Source organism: Musca autumnalis, unplaced genomic scaffold (assembly GCF_047663935.1).
Source record: "Musca autumnalis isolate F117 unplaced genomic scaffold, ASM4766393v1 scaffold_4, whole genome shotgun sequence".
Lineage (NCBI taxonomy): Eukaryota > Metazoa > Arthropoda > Insecta > Diptera > Muscidae > Musca > Musca autumnalis.
In genome coordinates, this window is record NW_027411977.1 from 16,735,077 (window position 1) to 16,755,669 (window position 20,593).

A 20,593-nucleotide genomic window follows, 5' to 3' on the forward strand; every position below is an offset into this window, starting at 1 on the left:
AGAGTGTAATTTGCATAATTATGGGTTATCTCGTTAAATTGGACCGTCTGCATCACAGACACACATTTTATGCCGCCCGCCATATTCGCTCTGCCCCCACCTGACCAGGTTTTGGGGAAAACAAAACACAAGAAAAATTGATTGCAACATTGGGGGGATAGTCTTAGCGATCATTAGAAATGGATCGTTGAGTTGTGAAACACATCATCAAAGCCAGCCAGCCAAACAACATCATTTTCATTGTCTTCGACGGCATTTTGTCACGGTGAACAAATGAAGGAGTCGAAAAAGAAATTGATTGTAATTAATAGTCAAATGAATTCCAAAAACAGGAAAAAATTACAATGACATTTATCACATCGTATTTTTGTTTTATTGACCATCAAATTAGACGATGTTAAGTGAAAACATTGGGATTGATGTTGTTGTCCACCACTGGGATAAATGTTATGGAAATTTGAAAATAAATTGAATTTGTAAAATTAGTTATGAAAACAAGAAAAAGAATTCAAAACATTGTTTTTCAATAACATTCAAATACGTGTTGACACGGTCATTATTATTAATCAAAGATTATAGCTCTGATGGTCTCTATAAAAATCAAATGTCAGCGGATTAACTCAAAATCCACTCCAACGGGCTTTCAGAGGTAGCTCCTCTAATAAGGCCAGTGTCTATTTACGATGACAAAGGGCAAATTAAAGTACATGTTTTTTACTAGCTCTATCCTGCGGTCAATAAAAGTAGACTCCTCTTTTTATGTCAGAAGAATTTCTTGTCAACAAGTTTGAGGTGTTCATCAGAAAGCATGTACCCTCAGGCTATGACATTAAAATAATAAAACAAGTAAGAACGGAGTTAAGTTCGGCTGGGCCGAACTTGTTATACCCTCCACCACAAGTTGTATTGAAGTAAAATAGAATAATTTGTTTCCTTTCGTGTATGAAGAAGACTTAATACTAAATTTCAGCAATTTCGGTAAAACAATGTGAGGCACCATTCTATCAGGGCTATTTCAAAACGTCGATCTATACCGACAAATTTCTTACGGAAAGTTTTTAGGCTCAAAGAAGACTAAATACCAAATTTCATATATTTCGGTAAGATAATGTGGCTAAAACTTAAAAAATACCGAAAATCAAGAAGTACGCTTCTATGGGGATATAGGAAGACGTGGACCTATACTGATAATACTCTTCTGCAATATTTTATTTCTCATGGAAGACGAAATAACGAATTTCAGCCATTTCGGTTGGATATTGACGTCGCAATCTTCAGTATTACGAAAATCGGGAGGTTCCGTTCTATGGGGGCTATATCGAAACGTGGACCTATACCGACAAATTTTAGTCAGAAATGGGGCAATATGAAAGCGTGGACATGTACAGACATATTTCTGGCGAACAGTTTTATATCACATTGAAGACTAAATACCAAATTTCAGCCATTTTGGTGGAATATTGAAGACACAACCTTCAAAACACGAAACAGCGGGAGGTACCTTTCCATGGGATCTATATAAAGGCGTGAACCTATACCGACAAATTTAAAGGGGAAGTTTGAATACCCCCAACGAAGAGTAAATACCAAATTCCAGCCATTTCGGTGGAATATTGAGGCCACAACGTTGAAAATACCGAAAATCGGGAGGTACCGTCCTATGGGGGCTATATGAAGACATGGACCGACACCGAAAAAATTCTGGGAGAAAGTTTTGTACCCCTAAAGAAGACTACGTACCAAATTTCAGCCATTTTGGTAAGATAATGAAGCTAAAACCTTCAAAATACCGAAAATCGGGAGGTACCGTTCTATGGGGGCTATATGAAGGTGTGGACCGATACCGACAAAATTCTTGGGGAAAGTTTTATACCCCTAAAGAAGACTACGTACCAAATTTCAGCTATTTCTGTGTGATAATGAAGCTAAAACCTTAAAAATACCGAAAATCGGGAGGTACCGTTCTATGGGGGCTATATCAAAACGTGGACCGATATATCCCATTTTCAATACCAACCATCCTGCAAGTAATAACAACTTCTGTACCAAATTTTGACTCTCTATCTTTAAAATTGCGAGCTGTATCTTGATTTCAACAGACAGACAGACGGACGGACGGACGGACGGACGGACGGACAGACGGACATGGTCAAATCGACATAGAATTTTACGCTGATCAATAATATAAATAATAATAAAATATAAATAAAAAATAAAAACTGTACCAAAGGAAAGGACCCTACCCGAATATAATCTCAACGGTAACTGGGTGTATGTTCTGGGAATTTTCCGTACCCTTGTCTAGGGATGGAAAATTAAAAATTGCAAAAAGTACTAAAGTTTTACTTTTTTCGTTGAAATGTACTTTTATTACACTGTGCGACAACAACAAAAATGACAAGGAAAACTGAGTAGATTACACTGTGCAACACTGGAAATGCAAATAACTTCTAATGGACATTTTCTGAAAGTACATAGTAAGACTACAAAAACCTTAATTGGGTTTTGTGTTGTTAGATCGGATTTAGATTTTATGGCCTCATCTAAACCGACCTAAAATTATTCTTTTTTTTCCCAGTGATCGGACCTTTATCTCCGAAACTAATAAGAATTTTGCTTTGCAGTATTCAGCAATATTGTAGCCCTAAAGTAGTAGAACTTATGTGTCAAACATATGAACTAGAAAAAGCTGCATCTAGCGTATAAAACTCGGTAAAATATAGACAAGTTTACATAATTTCTGAATTTAAGGTCAGTAGCAACCAGGGTTTCGGAGTCGGAGTCTACGAGTCGGAGTCGAGCAATTTTCTGGAGTCGGAGTCTGAGTCGAAAAAAATAACTCGACTCCGACTCCGGGCAAAATTTTTTCCACGTTATAGAAATATAACATTAAATTTGGAACAAGATTTTTTTGAAATCATTATTTATATTAAAAGAAAGGTATAAGAAAACATATATGCAAACGGTATATTATACTAAGTTAAAGGACAATTCACAGGATACTTAATATCCTCTGAAGTGTAGTCTATTCATCCCTATTTTGTTGGTCCAATTGATTCTTTGCATTTTGCTATCGCAATCGAATTAAGATTGGACCTTTAACCTCTTTCGTCAGAAGTCTTACTGGTCTTCTTACAAAGGTCTATTGGTATTCTCATCTTGTTTTTTATGAGAAGTCATCCTTGTCTTCTATTAAAGACATTGTGGTCTCTATGAGAAATCTGGGGGTGGAAAAATTCCTTTTCGGAATTCTGAATTAGGGCATTATAAATTCGTTATTGGTCAACAAACGGCGAATCTTTCTTCTAGGATTCATTATATACTCAATGAGGGCTTTAGATGTAGACATTCAAATAATCGGATCTGTCCGCCAGGAACAGATATAGTTCATGTGTATCCGAGTTTTCTACACAATTAATAGCATATACGAAATTCAATGAAATACATAATCATAGAATTTTCGTGAGAAAGTATCGAATAAAAGTGATAAAGGAAAATGAAAACATGACAATATCGATTTTTTGTCATAGTGGACCGACCCTACATAAAATTTTCCTAGCAACACCACTTATAAATTTTAGAAAAAAGTAAAAAGTATACATTGCGTAAAATAAGTGGTAAAATTTTTAGGTCGATCGGAACAATATTGCCTTAGTATGAGCGTTGGATGGGAAACATTTATTTTATTTCTTATGCAGCATATAAGCCGTGTTTTTCTCGAAATCGGCCACAAAAATATATGACAAATGGTTTATTAGTTTTCGAGCTAGAGTTGGCACCGCAAAATGCTTTAATAAAAACAGGATTTCGTACACGGCCTCAAAACTTCGTAATATTTTTCTCTTTCAGATGAAGAAAAAAAATCTGCCAATCATGAAAAATGGCTTTTATTGAACTTTACAACTGGGGGTCTCCTTTTAAGGCTAAGCACACTAAGATGTTGGTTTACATCCAGTTTGAAACTTGGTCATGAATTGCTTATAATTTTTATTGCATGTAGTACTTATAATTTATAATTTCACATATTTTGAAAGCTTAAAGATTTTCTCACGCGGAAGAATTCCGCCCAGAATATACTCGTGCAAAAAAGGAAAACCATATTGTTATTTTCCCGTAAATGCGACGCTGTAGTGGTCCAGCAGCTAGTTCAGGGCGGCACACTTTTCTTCAGGGGGGAATCCCAACCCTACCACTGACAGCCCAAAGGGGCTAACAATTAATGTGTGACTGCAAACAAAAATGAACACAAAAAATAAACAAGAACAACACTGCGCACATCATCGACAAGGGAGTTTGGTGTATCTCCTCCGCCCGCCCTACCTTGACCCTTGAATCCAAAGTTAGATATCATTTTCTAAGGGCCCCGTTACCCACTGACATTTACCTCACAACAATATCACTTAACCTCCTCTCTTACAAAAAACTCAACACATATTTAAAATGCTAACAATCAAACATACAAATAATTTATTATAATTGTTAATTATGATCTTAAACCTATTTGGACAACGTCAAAAAGAATTATTTTAAAACATTAACACTAGTAATGGATTAAACGAGTCATTAACTCGGGTTAACCTATATCATATCCACGATTTTGAGGACGACGCCAATCTGGCCAAAATAAAGTTACACTCCACGCCTACCTAAAAGAGCTCTATTAGATGGGGACTTTCGGACCTTAATTTAGAGTCCACAAGAAACAATTAATGATTTCGTCGAATGTTGACACAGGAAAAACCTACACTCGTGTTTTTTCTGGAGTTAATATTCTTTACAAATCAAGACTAAACACAAACAAAAATTAGATGACAATCTAGTAACTTCTTCTTCTTTATTTGCCTATTCGTCATACGAATTTTAGCGATCAATACAATTACAATAAAAATTCGATTTTAAATAAAAATATTAGATAAATTCATAAATTGTTCACAATATTGGCAAATATGTCTCTACTTCTGGCAGCACTTAGTAGGTATCCAACATCTCGAAATCCTGTCCATTCTTGAATATTCGCTATCCAACATAATTCTTTTCGGCTTTTAGGATTTGTACCTTCTATTTTCGATTTTAAGATATCTTGCAGTATTTTGTACTAAGAACACAACTTAAATCTAAAGACACGAAGTCTTTTTTTTTTTTTTTTTTTTTTCAGTAAAAAAATTTTCTTTTTCATTAAATTAATTCTTAATTAAATTTTTTTTTTAGTTCATCGCTTCGGGTTTCCTTATTTTCCGTTTCGGGGCACTGCCCTTTTTAGTTATTCTTAATTTGATTCAAACTTTCTTTTTCAGCCGTTTAGTTAATTAATCTTCTGTTTGTTTCGGATTTGTTACCTTTTGTTCAACACAGGATAATAGTAATGTGGTATTTTCCTCTATATATTTACAGGTTTCCTGACATTACCTTCCAGAGGATTTTATAAGCATCCAGGCTCTCAACAAATCAAAAAACATGCTTCGTTCCAGACATCAAAAGGCACTCAGTCGGAAAATTCGGATTTTCTCACGGGGTATTTCATAAAATACCTTCTAAAAAACTTATTTCAAACAATGTTCACATAGGCTGTTTATTCTCATGTTGGGGATTTCAATGAATTGTTGAAATGTTTACCAAATTGTTGTTGAAAAATTGCTAGGAACAAGGCGATAGAGTCATTTTACAACGTTACAATGTTTTGTAGAATTGTGTATTACATTCCAGCGAATATTTTCCCAAAAGGAAACATTGGGAGATACGCTGCGAAATATACACCAATTGTAGAATTTTTAGATATATTATAAAATTTGAGGCAATAAATGCAGTTTTTCGAGTTCACTATTTCTCCAAATATATTCTTCTTGCTCTTATCAACAAGTTTGTTGCAGAAGTCAAAACAAGATTCGTGTTGGTTTCAGAGATACAGCCCCGATTTGTTATAAAAATTCGATATTTAGCCATGTTTAGATGAGGGCATAATGTCCGAACCCGATCTAAGAAAAGAAAACCCAAATATGGTTTTTGCCTATTGGTCTTCTACTTTCATAAAACTCTGGACAGAAGTTGTTTGCGTGAGATTGGCTCAAAAATGTTGCACAGTGTTATGCAAGTAGAGCTAAAAATATGTGACACGTGTATCGGCGTTTTTAAAGTTTACATCGGAAAGTAACCAAAGTAGGTGGCCTCAGAATACACCAAATTTGTAAATCTTATCTAATCTGAGTTTATTCAAAATTGTCCCACAAAGCATAATTTTAGAGAGATGTCAAGGACAAAAATATTGTTTGTCAAATTTCACTATGGGTCACCAAAGTAATGAAATGTCTATTTACATTATTTATCAGGAAAATATCAGTAGCAATTTTGCTGAAAAAACATGAACATATTTCCGAATGTTTCTGATGAATTTTTTTTCCTTCTTTTTTTAAGTTGATGCATTTTTGAGCTAGTGAGCTAACTTGTGCCGCGCGTTCACCCATAAGAACGTTAAAAACTTGGGATTGTTCGCCGGGTTAGTAACCCTCCCCTAGAAAAAGCAGCCTATTATGAAAAAACAAAAGAAAGGAAAAACAAATCCCTCTAAATTTGACGACGACAGAAGGTGCAGTTTACGCATTGGCAGATGTACTTGAAAAGTACAACGCCGACATTACTGCCATTCAGGAAATACGATTGAATGGGAAAGGCGTCACAACAACACCTAAAGGTGACGCACTGTACTATAGCTGCCATGGCGTAAAGCATGAGTTTGGTTGTGGATTCGTAGTTAGTCGGAGACTAAAACATCTGGTATCTAGCTTCACCCCAGTGAATGAAAGACTTGCTGCAATTCGAATAAAAGCTAAATTCTTCAACATCAGCTTTATTTGCGCTCATGCTCCCACTGAAGACATGGACGAACAGACCAAAGATATATTTTATGAGCGTTTAGAAGAAACATATGATCGTTGTTCTGCCCATGACATTAACTTTATTCTAAGCGATTTTAATGCCAAAATTGAAAAGGAAAATATATTTGGCCCAACAGTCGGAAAATTCAGTCTCCACAATGAAACATCTGACAATGGCATGAGGCAGATAGACTTCGCAGCGGCAAAAATCATTGTATTTAGCAGCACCAGATTTAAACATTTCGACATCCATTAGGTCACCTGGCTGTCTCCAGATCAGAAGACAAGAAATCAAATTGATCACGTTGTGACATATGGAAGACACTCATCGAGCGTGTTGGATGTGCGCTCGTTCCGCGGAGCAAACATAGACTCGGACCACAAACTAGTTGCAGCAAAGGTACGTAGCAAAAAAAGAGAGGAGAAACGCCTTTTCCGCAGGAAAAAGAGAGAGAGATGGAAAAGCGGGAGTGTGAAAAAATAGAGATGTACAGGAGCCAGAATGAAGTCCGAAAATTCTACCAAAGAGTGAAGCATCAAACTGATGGCATTGGAACAGGCACCTCCTCCTGTAGAGGAGGTAATTTGGTAACTGATACAGATAGTGTGCTGAGGATATGGAAAGAACATTTTTCAAACCTGTTGGTATCCAGCGAAAACGACGAAGATACCACAGATCCACTCCAAGAATATGGTATTGAATGTATACCGTCCAGCCAAGACGAGGTAAAGGCAGCAATAAACCGACTAAAGAATAATAAAGCAGCAGGAGTCGATGGCTTACAAGCCGAGCTGTTCAAAACCGGAGGCAACACGCTTCAGCTGGTTAGCACCATCTGGCAGGAAGAACGAGTACCCGACGATTGGAACCTGAGTATCCTGTGCCCCGTCCATAAGAAATAAGATAAGACTATATGCTCTAACTATAGGGGCATAAGTCTACTCCCGATTGCCTACAAGATTGTGTCAGGGATATTGTGCGAACGACTAAAGCCTATGGTCAACGAGATAATTAGGCCATACCAATGCAGCTTTAGACCTGGCGAGTCAACCATTGACTAGATATTCACCCTGCGGCAAATCCTGAAGAAGACCCATGAGATGCAGATCGACACCTACCACCTTTTTGTCGATTATAAAGCAGCCTTCGACAGCGCACTACGTTCAAAGGTATTCCAGGCCATGTCTGAAATTGGTATCCCCGCAAAGCTCATTCGGCTTTGTAAAATGACTTTAACTGACACGAGATCCTCAGTTAAAATAGGAAAGAACCTCTCCGAAGAATTTTGTACCAAAAGAGGTTTCAGACAAGGAGACAGCCTTTCGTGTGATCTCTTCAACATCCTGCTGGAAAAGTTTATACGAGAGACAAACGTTAAAAGCCGATCGGTAAAAGATGTAACTGATACCTTTATGAAGGTCGAAGGAGAATCTGCTAAAGTGGGTCTGGCGGTAAACGGTGAGATAACCAAGTTGATGGTGTCGACGCGCAATGCGTCCATTGGTTTGGACCAACTGTTGAAAAGACTTCGTATACCTCGGCACCGCCGTAAACACAACAAACAACATCAGTTGTGAAATAAAAAGAAGAATTGTATTGGCCAACAGATGTTACTTTGTCTTAAGTAAGCACTTCAAAAACAAAGCCACAACTCGTCAAACAAACATAACGCTTTACAAAACACTGATACTACCCGTGCTGATGTATGGTTCCGAAGCCTGGGTACTTGCGCAAGCAGATAAGGATGTGCTTGGGGTGGTTGAGAGAACAATTCTTCGAAAGATCTACGGACCAATATGCGTTAACGGTGAATATCGACGTCGCATGAACCACGTGCTGTATCAGCTATACAACGACATCAGTATAGATAAATGCATCGAGATGCAGCGATTGCGTTGCCTAGGCCATATCATAAGATTGAGCGATGATGAACCCGCTAAAAAGGCATATAAATTCGGGCCGCATGGCAGTGCACGCAGAATTTGAAGGCCAACGAATATATGGTGCAAATAAGTGAATGAACAGATGACAATGCGCGGTATTCCAGAAAGCGAAGCACTTAACAGAGATTTTGGAGATGTTTTCTTAGTTCGGTCTATCGAACAAATGTTCTGTAATGGGTCAGCTAAGTAAGTAAGTATCTTAAAGATGTAAAAAACGTCAGTAAGGTACTGACCTCTTCTAAAATATATATTTTTTGCGAAATGGAAGTTTATATTTATGGTATTTTAATTACTTTTACATAAAAATTTTTACATATTATTGCCATAAAATGTGCTCGAATTTATACATATTTTTTGAATACTTTTTTGTGGATTTTTGGGTATCATTTTTTTATTTATTTTTTTTTTTTTTTGGAGAATCTTCAAAATAGTGTCAAGTTTACATAAAAAAATGGTTCCAGCTGCATATATTTGCCCTTCCGAGAGGACATCAAAAATACAGACGATGCCTCCGATCGTTTTATGCTGTTTTTTTTCATTAATTTCAGATTTAGATATTTTTGTTTAGGGATATATGTGTGTATTTTTACACTTGTTATACCCTCCACCATAGTATGGAGGGTATATTAAGTTCGTTTTTCCGTTTGTAACGCATTGAAATACTCATTTGCGACCCTATAAAGTATATATAGTATCCGTCCGTCTGTGGTAATCACTCTAGCATCCACAAAAATTGAGATAGGGAAAATGCGTCTTTTGTTTGCAGGCAGGTCAAGTTCGATGATGGGCTATATCGGTCCACGTTTTGGTATAGCCCCCATATAACGGTACCCCCCGATTTGCGATATTTTGAAGTGTTTAGTTACATTTTCAGACCGATTCAGCTATAAATTGACGTTTAGGGTTCTTAAGTGTCAATAAACTTATATAAGAAAACTTGTGGACATAGGTCCACGTTTTGGTATTGCCCCCATATAACGGTACCCCCCGATTTACGGTATTTTGACGTTTTTAGCTACATTTTCAGACCGATTTAGCTATAATTTGACATTTAGGGTTCTTAAGTGTCAATAAACTTACATAACAAAACTTGTGAACATAGGTCCACGTTTTGGTATAGCCCCCATATTACGGTACCCCCCGATTTACGGGATTTTGAAGTTTTTAGTTACATTTTCAAACCGATTTAGCTATAATTTGACATTTAGGGTTCTTAAGTGTCAATAAACTTATATAACAAAACTTGTGGACATAGGTCCACGTTTTGGTATAGCCCCCATATAACGGTACCCCCCGATTTACGGTATTTTAAAGTTTTTAGTTACATTTTCAGACCGATTTAGCTATAATTTGACATTTAGGGTTCTTAAGTGTCAATAAACTTATATAACAAAACTTGTGGACATAAGTCCACGTTTTGGTATAGCCCCCATATAACGGTACCCCCGATTTACGGTATTTTGACGTTTTTAGCTATATTTTCAGACCGATTTAGCTTTAATTTGACATTTAGGGTTCTTAAGTGTAAATAAACTTATATTACAAAACGTGTGGACGTAGGTCCACGTTTTGGCATACGCCGCATATAACGGTACCTCCCGATTTCAGGTATTTTGACGTTTAAAGTCACATTTCTAGACCGAATTAGCTATAATTTGATATTTAGGGTTCTTAGTGACCAAAAACTTATATTCGAAAAAATTATGAACATAGGTCCATGTTTTGGTATAGTCCCATAAAACGGTACTTTCCGATTTTCGGTATTTTGAGAACTTTACCTACAAGTTTTAACCGAATTAGCTGTAATTTGAACATTTGACATTTGTAGTTCTTAGTGGCCACCACAACTCTCCACCAACAATTGTCAAGAAAGGTCCAAGTATGGATAAAGCCCCCATATAACGGTACCTCACGATTTTCAGTAATTTGATGATTTTAGCTACAATATTAAACCGAACTAACTGTAATTTGACATTTGATGGTAGTAGTGGTCACCACACATCTTCATCAACAACATAGCCCCAATATAACGATATCTTCCGATTTTCGGTACTTTGAGGATTTTACTTAAAATGTTTAACCGAACGTAGGGCCATGTTTTGGTATAGCCCCAAAACAAACCTCCCAATTTTCCGTACCTTAGCTTTATTTGTTGGACGAACTTTCTGTAATTTGAAATTTAAGAGCCAACAAAAATTTTTTATTTAAGTTCATATTTTCGCATAGCCGACATATAGGGGTACATCCGAAGTAGCTGTTAATGACATTTGTAGTTCCCACATTATGTACCGATTTTCGGCATTTTGAGGATTTAAGCTACAATTTTTAACCAAGTTAGGAGTTATTTGGCATTAAAGGCTCCCATCAAAAACTGTCAACATAGGTCTATGTTTTATTATAGCCCCTATATAACGGTACCTGCCAATTTCTAGCCCACCAAACATTGTCAACATACATAGGCACCATAAAAAAGGGCCTCCCGAATGAAGCATTTTATGTACATTATCTGACATTTTAACGTACCCACAAGTTGGGGACAGGAATGAAAACTAATTAATCCATTTTAGTTAAGAATATTTTATGGTGGAGGGTATGAAAAGTTCGGCCCGGCCGAACTTAACGCTTTTTTACTTGTATATTATTTATATATGATGCTCCATACAAAACATGTTAAAATGTTAAGTTCGGCCGGACCGAACTTTATTATACCCCTACCACGAAGTATTCTGACCTCAAATGGAATAATAAGTTTCCTTTCCTATCCACATTATCAGGTGGAAACCTTTTTCACCGAAAATGTAGATAACAACTTCAAAGAACCTGAAATCTGACAGCACCGTTATATGGTTGGGGTCTAGCAAAACCTGGACCTGTGTCCACACTTTTTGGTGGGAAAGTTTCGCGATCAATGACAACTTCAAATACCAACTTACAGCCCATTCTGGAGGTAAATGTGGATAAAAACTTCAAAATCCCTGAAATCGGGTGGTACCGCTTAAGGGGGTCTATAGAAAAAACTAGACCCATGTTGATGATATTTGGGCTAAATTAGATCTTATTTATTTTAAGCATTTGCAAAAAAATCACATCGATCTGAAATATTTTAGTCGCACCTTCACATACATGTGGGACCACTGTGAATTGGTTTCTGAGGTTCATATAGCTCAAATTCAATTCATCTTTGATATTGTACAACAATAAACAATCGATAACTCCTTTCCTCATTGTATTACCCCCATAAACATTTAAGTTCAAACTAAAATCTTTTTAAATCTTTAAAAAAAAAGTATCATCAACTCCATTAAGATTAGCTATTCGTTATTGGTAACTATGACCAAAGAAAACCACGTTATTTCCCGTTGAATATAGAAATTGGATCAGTCACTTATCTTAACAACAAAAAAGAAGAAACACAAGAAAAGGAGAAATATGGACAAGGATGTTTTTTCCCAACCCAATTAAAATGTGTTTACATCCATCCACCCCAACTCAAGCAAATTTCCATCTGCAGCAGGAAGAGCTACAAGAAATGAAAAATAAAACAACAACGATCTACGACTATCGCCACCACCATTACCAATAAGACTTTTGGGGGTCAGCAGTACACCTGCCGCCATGCAATGCTGGAGCTCACATTTTAATTTATAACGCCAGTGCCGATGGTGGTATTGTTTTGTTGCATTTTAGGTTTTCATTTCCCTGCACCGACCTCAGCGAACTAACTGTCAAAAGGAAATTTCTTGCCAGAGATTAAAAACAACGAATTCACGCGGGACATTGGACAGAAAAACTTGAAATTTATGAGTTTCGGCGTTTTTTGGTGTGTTTTTGTTGGAATATGTATCGCTATAGTGCATCACCCTTTTTCCCTGGGTTTTTGGGAGGGATTTTTGTTGTTGTTGTTCTTGTTTTTTGGGTTTTAGTTTTTCCATATTTCACGCTGTTGATAACTCGTATGTCTAACAGCATTGTATTGTATTCGAGCCCAGCTTCCTGGGGTGTTCAATGCTCTCGATGTTGGTTGGTGTCGTTCTTCATGGGTGCTGTTACTTTTTTTTGAGGTGAGGAGGTCAAGCAAGCTGCCGACTTGTTGTTGCTTGCACCAAATGCATGGTATTTGACCACATTTTTGGAGTTTTCTATAACGCATTTAGCCAGGTTGGTTGGTTGGTTGGCTAGTCGGTATTCCTTTGTGTTTTGCTGGTAATAGGTTTACCTGTGCACCCCAACCACCACCATCACCACCGCTATCGATGTGCTCAGGTGATTCAATTTTCAAACGACAAATCTGTAATGTCCCTGGTATTGATGATTGTTTTTTGTTGTCGTTTTTGTTGTTGCATTCCTCTGTTGTTTTGTTTTTGTAAAACCTTCATCGGCTTCTTCACTGATTATTTAAATGGTGTTTTTTGGTGGTGTTCACTTCAATAAATTTTAGTCGCGGATTGCATTTTAGTTTCTTTTCTTGTTTTGTTGCTCGATTTCGGTCTTTTGTTTTGTACCTTATACTAGTACTGTTGTTGTTGTTGGTGGTATTTTGTCCGCTAAGGTCGTGTTCGTTTTCTATACGATGGGAAAGTTTAACAAATTTCTAATCAAATTTTTAGTTCAGAGTTTTAAAGATCTGCTGTTGTTGTTATTGTAGGGTAATAATAGCTAGCATTGACCTTTTTTCCTTTCCATCGGCTTAAATTTGATGTGGCGAAGTTCTTCAATGTTAGAAAACTGTATTGTCTGTTGTGTGTTGTTTTCTTCGGTTTCATTCGATAATTTTGGGCTGTCTTGAAACGATAAAGTCTTCATTGATTTGTGACCCTTAATAACAGTGTTTAGTCGTCACAAGCACTTAACCGCCGCCACAAATAACCGCTTGGCAAACACTTGAAATTATCATTGACCTCAAATTGGAAACGCCCGGCATTTTTAAAAGAGAAGTTTCAATATTGCTTTTGATACTTAAATGCAGGTGATTGCCAGCTTGTTGAAAGGTATATTAGATGGTATTTTAAAGAGCGGCAGGGATGTGTTGTATTCATTTGATGTTCTGCATGATTCGGGGGAGAAGGATGTTCAATGTTTGTTGTAGATTAGAATTAGTACATCTTTTATTACAATGATCTCATTGGTCTATTTAAATGTTCTTTTTTTCTACCTTCAAACATTGTGTGTTTTAGGGCACCACTTTTGGAGAAGTTTTGCATGGCTGCAATAGCCAGGAAATGTTACATACATTACGCTGAAGGATATTTAATCTTAAAGGTACAATATAGTCCTATTTCTGTATTCCGCAGGCATGCCTGTAATATCTAAATATCCGTTATTTTCCCAAATTTTACGTTAAGGTTGGTTCGATATGCAATACTTAGACGCATTTTCATTTATAATCTCAGCACCATGAATCACTAATAAGTTTCTAATGACACATTATATAACGTGTTTTGTTGTTTTTTGTTTGTCTTTCAAACTAAATAAAAAATATTTTTTATTAAACATTCAAACACTGCTGCCAATTGTGGTGCTGTTAATGGTGACTAAGCTATCATTGTTCTTAACAGAATTCATGAGTCACAGCCGTTTTACAATTAAATGTCAAATAAAAAATCCCTAAGAAAACGTGTGATCGCCAAACAACCAACCTGTGTGTGTGGGTTGTAGGTTGACACATGTTAATGGGATGCTTAGCTACAAATGTGCAATAAGAGTTGATACTTATTGCACATTTTGCTGCCAACAAACATACAAGCTAATATGGCAATGCACATTGGGGGATTAATATATAAAAGAGAGAAAGTACTACAAAACTTACTTACTTACTTAGCTGGCCCATTACAGAACATTTGTTCCATAGACCCAACTAAGGAAAGATCTCCAATTCTCTCTGTGCTTCGTTTTCTGGAACACCGCGCCTTGTCATCTCTTCATCCACTTGTTTGCGCCATCTATTCTTTGGCCTGCCAATTCTTTGTGTACCGCCATGTGGCCCGAATTTATACGCCTTTTTAGCGGGTTCATCATCGCTCATTCTTATTATATGGCCTAGCCAACGCAATCGCTGCATCTCGATACGTTTAACTATATTGATGTCGTTGTATAGCAGATACATCTCATGGATCATGCGACGTCGATATTCAACGTCAACGCAGATCGGTCCGTAGATCTTTCGAATAATTATACCCTCAGCATTTATACTAACGAGGGAATACACACTTTCATACGGGCAAAATGTGCCTCATCGAAATAATGGTTTTAGACCCTAAGTATGTTAAGACAATTTGGAGTTGATTGAGCAATGTCCGTCCGTCTGTCTGGCTGGCTGTAGCGCACGATAATTCTCGAACGGATCAACCGATTCGGTCCAAAATTTGGCTTTTGCAATATTTCGTCCAAACTTAGTTTAAGTTCGAAGATGGGTTATATCGGTCCACTCCTTCCGGTACCGCCCCCACAAAAGTTCGGAAATGTTCGGAATATTTGTGCGCACGATTACTCTTGAAGGGAGCAACCGATTTGGTCCATACTTTGCATATCGTGAAATTTTTACTAGACTTAGATAAGGTTCCAATATGGACTCAATCGGTTCACACCTTCGGGTAACTCCCACACAAAATTTCGGAGAAGTTCAGTTTTGGACCAGTTCTTGAAGCGCTTCGTTTTTTGTTGCAGCAACTTGTATTCCCCCTCTCCCATACGAGGGTACAAGTTTCATCAGGGGCAGGTCCATACTTCCTGAGAAAATAGCCTGAAAGTTACAAAAAACCCCTGTGACGCCGTGTGTAGTTTTGAAGCTCAACAAAATCCTCGAAAGGATCTGCCGATTCGGTCCATAATTTGGCCTTCGTAATATTTTTTGAAAATAAAGTTTAAGTTCAAAGATAGGCCATATCGGTCCACTCATTCAGGTACCTCCCCCACAAATGTTCAAAAAATTTCGGAAAAATTATGCGCATTATAACTCTTGAAGGGAGTGACCGATTTGGTACATACTTTACACATCGTAACATATCTGCCAGATATAGATCATGTCCGAATATGGACTGTATTTGTCCACTCCGTCCGGTACCTCCCACACAAAATTTCGGATAAATTCACTTTAATACCTGCTCTCGAATCACTTTGATTTTTGTTGAAGCAACTTGCATTCGCTGTATCCATTTCGGCGGTAAAATCTTTATCAGGAGCAAGTCTATACTTCTTGAGAAAACAGCAAAAGTGTAAAAAATCCCTATGGTACCATATGTAGTGGCTGGAGCGCATGACAACTCTCGAAGCTCTGACCTTTTATCCTAGTCCATATTTTTGTCGGGAAGTTCATACGCCCAAAATTTTGAAACCCCCTTAAATACATACGTTTTTTCGAAAAAAAAGTATTTTAATTCACACAGGCTGAGGGTATATCTCTGTCGGCAAAGCCGACTAATACTTTTTTACTTGTTTTTCTCTGAAACACGCCAAGCACTGCCTTATCTGCTTGCGCAAGTACCCAGGCTTGGAACCATACATCAGCACGGGTAGTATCAGTGTTTTGTAAAGCGTTATTTTTGTTTGACGAGTTGTGGCTTTGTTTTTGAAGTGCTTACTTAAGCCAAAGAAGCATCTGTTGGCCAATACAATTCCTATTTTTATTTTACAACTGATGTCGTTTGTTGTGTTTAAGGCGGTGCCGAGGTATAGGAAGTCTTTTACTACCTCAATATTATAGGAACCAACTTCAACAGTTGGTCCGATCTCAATGGACGCATTGCGCGTCGACACCATCAACTTGGTCTTCTCGCCGCTTACCGCCAGACCCACTTTAACAGATTCTCCTTCAACCTTCATAAATGTATCGGTTAATTCTTTTACTGATCGTCTCATGATGTCTATATCATCCGCATAAACAAGTAACATGTGGTTATAACTGTAGATTGTGCCACATCTTTTGACGTTTGTCTCTCGTATAACCTTTTCCAGCAGGATGTTGAAAAGATCACACGAAAGGCTGTCTCCTTGCCTGAAACCTCTTTTGGTACAAAACTCTTCTGAGAGGTTCTTTCCTATTTTAACTGAGCATCTCGTGTCATTTAGAGTCATTTTACAAAGCCGAATAAGCTTTACGGGGATACCAAATTCAGTCATGGCTTGGAATACCTTTGAACGCAGCGGGCTGTCGAAGGCTACTTTATAATCGACAAAAAGGTGGTAGGTGTCGATCTGCATGGGTCTTCTTCAGGATTTTCCGCAGGTTAAATATCTAGTCAATAGTGGTCCTGCCAGGTTTAAAGCCGTATTGGTATGGTCCAATTATCCCGTTGACCATAGGCTTCAGTCGTTCGCACAATATCCCTGACACGATCTTGTAGGCAATAGGGAGTAGACTTATGCCCATATAGTAAGAGCATACAGTCTTATCCCCTTTCTGGTGGACGGGGCACAGGATACTCAGGTTCTGGAAGCTGGAGACCAGATGTTTTAACCTCCGGCCAACTACAAATCCGCAACCAAACTCATGCTTTGTGTCATGGCAGCTATAATACAGTGCGTCACCTGTGACGCTTTTCGCGTTCCATCGTATTTCCTGTATGACAGTAATCTCGGCCTTGTACTTTTCAAGTACATCTGCCAATTCGTAATCTGCACCTTCTCTATAAAGAGTGCGAACATTCCAGGTGCAGATTCGCAGATCATGATCCTTAAAACGTTTGCGGGATACGTCAACTTTAGAGGGGTTTGTTTTTCTTTTCTTTCGTTTTTTAATAGTAGGCTATTTTTTCTAGGGGAGGGTTACTAACCCGACGCCCAAACCCAAGTTGTTAACGTTCGTATGGGTGAACGCGAGGCACATGTTAACTCCCTACCTTTAACGGGTGTTAAAGGCTGTTCCCACGTGACACCACGGGCAGGTCAGTGTTCACTTGAGATGAAAGAGGGACCAAGATAAATCCTGGACTTTGCCATATTTCATCCCCTACGTCACCCTAGACTGGGAAATATATTTTGCTTTTCCATAAGGAAGACCAATGTTAAAATCTAACGCCCGCATGGAGAAGACGACGAACCCAAAATGCTGCTGGACAACATGTCGCTGTAAGTCTGGTAAATAAACTGTCCTTTTGACAAAGGGAATCGAAACTTAAAATCTTACTCCCGGAAAAAAACAACGATGCATAAAAGCTAGTGGGACGAAATAACGGCAAGCCTAGATTTTTTCTAATTGTTAAAAAAATTACCCACTCGAGAGAAACACCACCAAGTGAGGTCTAAAGTTTCATCACAATACCATAATTATTGGCTGCGATACCAAAGACATTCGACAGCATTTTCATTTCGTCCGCGCATGTCACAGCTATCTGCGACAATCTTAGATGTAGGAACAAGATTCTCAAGTCCCTAGCAGGCAGTACTTGGTGTGCTTATAAAGAAACCTTGTTAACCATATACAAAGCGATAGTTCGGTCTGTGATAAGCTATGCAGCGCCAGTATGGTCCGCGAATATAAGTGCAACACGATGGAAAAATATTCAAACTTGTCAAAATGCCAACCTGAGAACTGCGACAGGATGCCTCCTCATGTCTTCAGTGGACCATCTACATGAGGAGACAAAGATTCTTCCGGTATGCTTTTGCTGCAGTATTTGCTCGGGTGTTAACGTGAGAGCCATTCTAATCAAAAAATGGTGGATAGGGGAGCATGTCAGGAGGGATTTTCATGATCTGAAAAGAGAGGTCCCACGTTAAAAGTGAGAACCCCAAGATTAACAAGCCTATCAAATAGGTTTAAATAGCATTCACACGGACGCAGTCGCTGGTTCCATAAACAATTATCGTGTGAAAGCGATCTTCGGTGAACATACCCCATCTATAGCAGCTGAGGAGCGTCAGCTGCCACGACATACCAGAGTAGTGGTGGCTCAACTACGCTTGGGATAGTGCGGCCGCCTGAATTCCTATAGGGCAAGAATCGATGACACCGTGCAAAATATTTGCACAGCATGCGACACATGCCAAACCTATCGAAACAGCCACTTTCCAAGAATTGCAGATAGACTCAGTGACAGATTAGTAGAAAATGAACGTAGAAACTTAAAATAAAAACACTGTTACAACAACAACATTAGCACCTCAGCAGTAGAATAAGTTTAACGTGGCATCATTCATCAGTAGCTGGATAGCCACCGTGCGGCTGAGTAGAATCAGAAGTGCCACACTGTGAAAAAGCATGCTGTCAAAGCACATAAATCGAGAACCTCCACTCGGACGTGTGACCTCGCCACTGTTTCGGCTCCGAGTCATTAACGAAATCCTAAACAAACTTGATCACATGGGGTTACAGATGGTCGCCTATGCAAACAATGACGTTATATTTTTCTCTGAGTGACATTATGAACCGAGCCCTGAAATAATTGGTTACTTAGAACATATTAAGCGGTCTGGGGTGAATCCAGGAAAAACTGAGATTCAATACAAAACTACATCCACAGGGTGCATCCCTGTGTACTGCAGTCTTTTTCCGGCAGGCATACTGGCCATAAAGAAGGCTTGTAGCTTCTTTAGCATCACACATCAGTAAGATTATTTATCGAAGCATTACGCGTAGCATTATAATTAAACACTGTCACATCCAAGTTGAAAGAATGTAAATTAGAACTTGATATGTTAGGGCGTGTGGCCAGAGTAGTTCTTACTTGGATCCCAAGTCAAAAGGGGAAGAAGCATACGAACTAGCGCTAGAACAGGATCCGCTTTTAACGAACTGCAAAAGGTATCAATTTCAGAACCTGACAAGACTTATTGCGGTGCTAACCGATTACTAAGCTATTGGTAACAATGCTAAGTACCTAAATCTACCACAAATGACCACTGCCGCAGCTGCGGTAACGAAGAAGAGGAGAAAAAAATTTAGAAAATCCCCAGTTCCTGTCCTGGAAAAATGCACTAAGATTAAAAGTTTTAGGACGACCTTCCTACACTATATCGCTGTGACAATTGAACAATCTCTGGTAGACCGTCTGAGGTTTCTCAATTCATCATCTTGGATACAATTGCTAACACATCATAACGGAAGAGCAAACTGACTTCAGTTTTTAATGGGTTTCTAATATAATTAAGAAATTACTATGTCTTTAAATTTCAAATCATCAAATTTAAAATATTTGCTTGTAAATTTCCGGTCTCCCTTTTAAACTCCGTCGTTGGCAGGCTTTGTAAGTGCAATAGTACGTTATGATACAACAATTTCAGGAGCAACTCATTTCCTTCAACCTTACTTGGATTTCAAATGTCTTTACCCTTTTGCAGACACTGTGCCAAATCATATAAAAAAGCATTAAGAATAAAAACGCCTGGCAATTTATAACTAAATCAAGGGCATATTCTTGTCGTAAATAAAACGACACAGATTTTCGTTCCATACAATAACTCAATGATAAACTGGAAATTTTTCTACGTAATGCATAAAGAGTCACTTATGAAGAAAAAATAACAAAACTGCAATGCATTTTGATTAGTAACGAGAAGCAATAGCGTCAACAGACAGATGCACAAACATTTTTATTGATCTCCAAAATGTCTGCAACGCAATTAATAACACAATTAAATCGAGTTTTGCTTCATTTTTTTCGAAATACTTTGAACTAGGCTATGGCGAGATGCGGACCATTACTTAGTAATTTTTTACGCAAACAAAACACGTGCGTATTGCCATCGATAGTTAGTTTGATTTTCAAATTTTCAAAAAATTCCAATATAATGAAAATTGAATACTTATTCTGTAACAAATTATCAGATTATTCTGAAACCACTTT